This window comes from Corythoichthys intestinalis, chromosome 15 (assembly GCF_030265065.1).
Source record: "Corythoichthys intestinalis isolate RoL2023-P3 chromosome 15, ASM3026506v1, whole genome shotgun sequence".
NCBI lineage: Eukaryota > Metazoa > Chordata > Actinopteri > Syngnathiformes > Syngnathidae > Corythoichthys > Corythoichthys intestinalis.
The window spans coordinates 44,816,984-44,823,999 of record NC_080409.1 but is presented as its reverse complement, the minus strand read 5'-3'; positions in this window follow the sequence as shown (position 1 = coordinate 44,823,999).

Sequence of the window (7,016 nt, the reverse complement as noted above, 5' to 3'; positions counted from 1 at the left end):
CATGATCGGAACAACCCTAGTTATAAGCATTCATTAATAATCACGACAGTGTCATGTCATAATTATGATTGTCTAACGACAGTCTTATGGCGCCACTGTCAAATGATATGTTACCAAATACCATAAGTAGCAATCAATGAAACAACTGGAACAGTAACTGAAGACAAAATTAGAGCAGAACATAAATATTGATTGTTAATTACACCTGTGCCGCTGCTATGCATGCTGGGAGGCATGTTGGACAACAACAGTGTTGACAGTAGGTGGCATCAGAGGTTGACTGTCTCCTCCAAGGGAGCAACAATGGCCAAATAAAGTTTCTTGAAGCAATGAAGCATTGCAGCCAATTGGTTCAAAGCTTCACGATGGTTCATTTGGTCTTATGACAGTCATATAATGCCGCTGTCAAATAAAGTGTTACTGGATCATATCTTTTCGTGTAAATATCCCATAATACAGTGAGGACAGCTGCGGCTTATTTACCACTGCGGCTTATCTATGAATAAATGTCGTTTTCGTGTCAAATTTGGTGGGCGGTGGCTTATAGTGAGGTGTGCTTTATAGTGCGAAAATTATGGTGCTTTTTAATAGCTTGCATAGAAATAGTTTTTTCTCTGGATTGCCTGACCACCCATCGGGTGTGAAATCGGAAGACAATTGGAAAATTGGAGACATTTTTTGGCAGTCATCACCTTTATTCTCAGATTCTTTTGCAAGTCAGTGGTGGTCGTGGAGGTGTGTTATGGGTCATTCTCATGTTCGAATACTGTCTTGCCGCCTCGTTTATCAAAGGAGGGGATCATAATACAGTATAACGCTTGTCGCAACTTGTCAAGTTTGACAGAAGCTAATACCATGGTGCTCACACTACAAATATAATAATAATTATATGTATCATATAATAATAGACAAATTGAGACATAATTTAGACATTTTAAATTTTCTTCACTATTTCAGTTCAATGTCCAACTTGATCACATGTATAGGACAGTGATCATTGAGGCATATTAATTTCATTTCCTCAGCACTAATCTTAGTCATTCTTTACCATTTACCATTCAGAGGATAACGACTATATGAATGTAGATGCAATTATATTGTCAGTTTGTATTCAGTCCCTAGTTTCATGCAGTATAGCTCCACATAATAGACTTTAACATTTGATTTAAGCATACGCGGAGATTAAGGGGGGAGGGGGGGGCATAGCCCATGCCTGCTGGCCAAAAAAGTCATTGCATGTAATTGACTTTCCTATATATGAATTTAAAATTAAGACTTTGCCGGTAACATTTTGTCTATAATGCCGCAAAGCAATAAAACAAACAACAAAAATGAATGAATAGAACAAACTTTTTTTTTTTTTAAATAATGGGTCAAAATTATTTTTCGAACGATCATGTGACTAGCACCTTAGAGACAGTCATTTGCTTTGCTTAGCCAAAACCACCTGAGGACAGAAGATGCAAGATGGATATTCGTAATTTTTTCAAAAGACAGCTTTGAAAAGCGATAAAAACTACTGAGCGAGAAGGATTGAAGATGTGGAGTCTTGTGGACCATGAAATGCCAGAGAACACGACCAAAATGTTGAGCGGAGTTTCAATTTGCCCCACTAAAGACATTAATTGTACAACAGAGCCACCGCCGGGCGTACCATATTCAATGGATGACGATAATGGCCAAGCATAGCTTTCATAAGCAGCCTGATTTAGAATTAAAGCTGCAGCTATCGATTATTTAAGTATTCGATTAATCAACGAACTAGTTAGTTCGAATAATCGAGTAATTGGATAAGGACCATAAAAAATTAAAATACCTTAGTTGAGCCTCAAATGGTATAAAAAATAAATAATTGAGGATCTATATACAACACAACTTTCGTAGCAAAATTCCTCTAGCTTAAATGCTATAAAATGCTAACATTTTATATTTTATGCTCTTAACAAATGGTTCAAACACATATTCCCGCAAACAAAGGCTAAATATACTTGTAAACTAAATTACCAATGCATGAACAAAAAGCACTATTTAGAATTCGCCTCAAAACCAAAAAAAAAAAAAAAAAAAAAAAAAAAAAAAAGGGAAACAAACAAAAAATTTTCTACGTATTATCATAAATGTTCATGGCTGGAATATTTAGTCAAAAAGGATGCGGTGTCTACTTCTCCACGAGGTAAGACAGAAAAACGCACGAACACACGTACACACACACAGCTGGTATGCGTGTATGTACAAGCATGGGCTAAGCTACTATCTGAGAATATATCTTGTACGTTCATTTTATTGCTGACACTCTGTTTCGGAGGTCATCAATGTTTTGCCCCCCCCAAAAGTCAAACTCCGCCTATGGATTTAAGATACTTCAACTTGGAATGGCAACAACAGCTTGAAGAATCTTTTTGGAAAAATTATTCATAATTTGCCAAAGTGCTGCTTAGTGTCAGGTAAGTTTCACAATTTGTTCGATTTTTATAACTTGTAATGAAACATTTGATTCTTTTCAAGGCAGGCTTGTTCCTATAAGTTAAGAACAAGTTACCTGAAGGTCTGTAGTATTCTCAAACTGTTAGCTCCTTTAAATTAGGGCTAAAATGGTTTTGTTTAGCACTACATATCCATAACTGTCTATATACTGTATTTCAATCTATTTGCTTTCTATTCCTCTTGTGCTTATCTCCATTGCTGATTTCATTTATTAGCAGTAGTAGTAGTAGTATTTGTTTTAGTTTCTATTTTTTTATTCTATTCGTGATTAAATGCGATTTTTATTTATTGTATGTATTGTATTTATGTATCTTTTCCTATTTCGATTATTTACGTTCTATTGATTTTAATGAGATTTTTATGATCTTCATGTGATGTAGAGCACTTTGAATTGCCTTGTGTTGAATTGTGCTATATGAATAACATTGCCTTTGCCTATAGGCTTAAATAAAACTGGTAATTACAGCAAAAACATACCTTGGCTAGACGTAGACACTTGGTTAAAGGGCATCGTAGCAGGACAACATTGCTACTATATGCTGTCTTTCAGATCAAACCTTTCGGAATCCATTTGTTGGATGACTTTACAGCCGATCTGCTCTTCTAAAGGCTCAAACTTAGCCTCCGTCAACGCAATGGCGACAAGCCGAAGCTATAGAGGTCAGAGTGCAGCTGCTGGAGCACTCACGGAGGCGGCGAGAAGGCTCACTCGCATGAAGATGCGAGTAGGCGACCAGCGAGCGGACAAATTGAATAAGGCCCAAGAGCAGGGAAGGGGGCTTGCATTTAACCAGACCCTAGCCACCTTTATTTGTGCGGCCAACAGCTGCTTGAATCAAAACCATCAGTGTGGTTTATTTCCGCAGGGAATATGAGGAACTGTGGTAGTTGCTGTTTTTTTTTTTTTTTCTTCTCATGTTTCTCGCTGATCATGCATATTAATGTCCTCCCAAGGTACATACAATCCATTGGTACATTGACTTATAAGTTTAATTCGTTTCATGGGCAAGCTTGTTACGAAAAGAAAAAAAAAATACTGAAAAAACAACTGTAACTTGCAACACGTCTTAGGCAAAAATATCTTACTTCCCTCTAAGCATGTGAACTGTAACAAGGAAATGTCTGTATAACCAGGGGTAGCTTGCGTTTTTTTTTTTTTTTTTTTACATGTCCCATTGATCAGGCATGTTAATCTTCTGAGTCTATGTAGAAAGGTCCTCTCAAGGACAGGAAGATGAAAAGGTTTTATCGATTACTGTGGCCTTGATCAATGAGTCCCAAGACGGATAACAAGATGTACAAGTCTTGGGTAACAATAGGCGTCGTGTTAGGACGTGGACCACACATGCTGATGTCATATTTGTGCTCACAATTTGACCTGATATATTAATAGCAAAATGTAACGTTGCTACTAAATCAATGGAAACAGATATATTGATAAAGAATGTTAGCGAGCGCCAAATTGTCATGCGGCTCTGCCAAGTCTTAAGTGTTTCTGCACCAGATCGAGGACATATTTGTTGACCTTTTGCGACAGATAGGATCTGCTTTAAGCAATAGTTCAAGCAAAGACGTAAAGCTTTGTAATTACGTTAATGGATTTTTATGATCAGACTGCTCACGTGGTCTCACTTGTTGGGACTTGGTCAGGTCGATCACATTGGCGGAGTGGGATTTACGGCAACCCTTCAACTTGTGGGATAGTACATTATTGCCAAGGCAAATGTAATCATAATTTAGTTGCAAAGAATGTTTTAAATGAAATAGGTCTGCTTTTTTCATCGAAATACGTGTAGGATCAAGAATTGTACCGTGTCTTCCACCCTATTTATTGTTGTGCTAAAATTAGCTCATTTTAAGGGGCCACCGCACTCCAAGTGAGTCATTGTATACTTTGCCCCATTTATGAAGTTTGGCTTTTGCCACCATTACACACTGGTAACTTGAGTCTGGCTGTTTAATTTTCACTTAAAAAAACCAACATGCACTTTAAATGTACATTTTCCATTGTATTCTCCCTCTAATAATAGCAACTAATGCACAAACTCATAAGACCAACCTTGAATGAAAAACATTGGTTGCGTGTACTTTTTCTGGCATGTCAATGATACTCTTATATTTACTGGAATTCATTTCAAACTTTATGAATTAGAGCTGGCTGTCTTTGTATTAATATGGATATGCTTCTGTCATGTCTTTTTTTTGTAGCTGTTCTACCCAAAGTTGCCAAGGAGACAGTAAAGTTGCTAAAATAAATGCCTGTTTTACTGGGCAAAAATGATTGTTTTCATACAAATTCTGCGTAACTAGTGGCCATGCATGCCAAGCCATTCTGTGGATCATGGACATTTTACTGCCTGCTTAATTTCAGCTCGGATATTTTCTAATGACTATCCTAGACTACAATTTACAAGCACGGTTTATTACCTTGTCTGGAAGACAAATTGGAGGTTAAAAAGAAAGCACAGATAAGATAACGGTTGGATTACTGTAGTTAGTCTTATTATTGTAGCCAACCTAAGTGATAAGATTACGTGAGAAATAGGATAACGTTTTGTGTGTGTTTTTTTTATTTTTTTATCTACATTTAAAATGTGTAATAATAACTAACCATTGACGAAGCTAGACATCCAATCCATTTTGACTAGGAGAGGCAGGCATAGAATGTTCGGATGTCTAACACCATCTATGGCAATGAAAAATCAGAATCCACAACCATTCCTCCCACTGAAATGAAAAGGATGTCTATAATCGTCCAATGCATGCAATGAGTTAACTATCACACACACTAACATACATTAAAATCCAGAGTTCTTATTGGGGCCCATAACCAGAGTGCATTTCTGGTTTTATTTATTTTATTGTTTATTAATTTTGTTTTTATTAACTTATTGATTTATAAACTAATTAATTCTTTAAAAATATGAGAAAAAAATATTAAAAACTTCAGTCATGATTATTTTAAAAAAAAAAAAAAAAAAAAATATATATATATATATATATATATATATATATATATATATATAATTATATACGCGACCTGGCATCCACATATGTGGACATGACATTCTGGTTCGTGACCTACATGACCCAGAACTTCATGTCCACATGTGTGGACACCAGGTCTTTGTTGAGTTTTTTGTTTTTTTTTAATTACCAAGAAATAGTCAATTGACCTATAATGGGTTAACCTTGAAGAGAAACCGTATTTTGATACCTTATTTTTATTCCCTACCTTAGCTTTAAAACATATTTTGAAAGCTTAATCCTAAGGTTAGAGCCTTAATTGTCCCACCGTAATTGGCGGGACCACCCGTAACCCCAACCTAGAAATTGTATTATTTTATAGATTGTGAGGACCCCTTGGAACCCCTAACCCCAACCAGGGAATAATATTATTCTACATATTATTATACTAACCTCTTATGAACCTAAACATAAAATCGGGGGAGTGAGGAACCCCCAATCACAAGGATCAGGGATGTATTGGCCTCGACCCGTGGTCATTTTAATTTATTTAGAAATATGGGTATAAATTTATCACCTTGTACATTTGGATACATGGTAAGGAATGGAGAGTTGTATGTACTGTATGTATAAATGTATATGTATGTATTTATGTGTATAAATATGTACATACATACTATCTTAGTTGTTTTATTATACCATACTGGTCAAGCCTGAGCAGCATACAAATAGCTTATGTCACCAGATATAAAGAGATCCATTTTACTGTTGTAAGAAAAAAAAAAGAAAAAAAAAAAAAAAAAATTACGTATCATGGATTAATTTGTTGATATGTTGATATATACATATGTGTACATGTGCTTTTTTATGACGTGTGCCCGTGCATATGAACTTACTAGCAGTGTTGTTAAAAACAGCGTTAGAATATAACGGCGTTACTAATGGCGTTATTTTCTTCAGTAGTGTATAATCTAATCAATTACTTTTCTCATCTTGGCAATGCCGTTACCGTGGCAGGAAAGGCGTGCGTTACTATGCATTACTATGTTGGTTGACTGACGCGAGAAAAGTCTGAGAAAGACGGACTCACAGAGACAAGAGAGCAGAGCAGGAGTGGGGAGGAAGCAAGGGAGTGTGAAACTGTTGCAAACGTGATGCTAGGTGGCTTCAATAATACCTGACTGTAGCCAATAGCCTACAAACTACGCCCGCATGATGCTACAGCAGATATCACATATATACAGAACTAGATGCAAATGACAGACACAGCGGCATTAGCAACATGTATAAAGAACTAGATGCGTTAGTAAACAGCCGCCATCTTAAAGCAGTAGACTTCTCAGGAAGGCTTTGTTGTAGAAAACCTTCTTAGCGAACCTACATAACTTCTTATCTAGAATGCTCCTAAATCGGCAAAACAAATCTATTTTTAAATGATGAAACAGTTTTAAAACTTGCACATGTCGAAAGTAGACAGAAGGGAACTAATGCAATGACGGGAGCAATTTTAACAACTTTATCGGTTGATTCACAACATTATATGACTTCCACTCATAGCAAAGGTT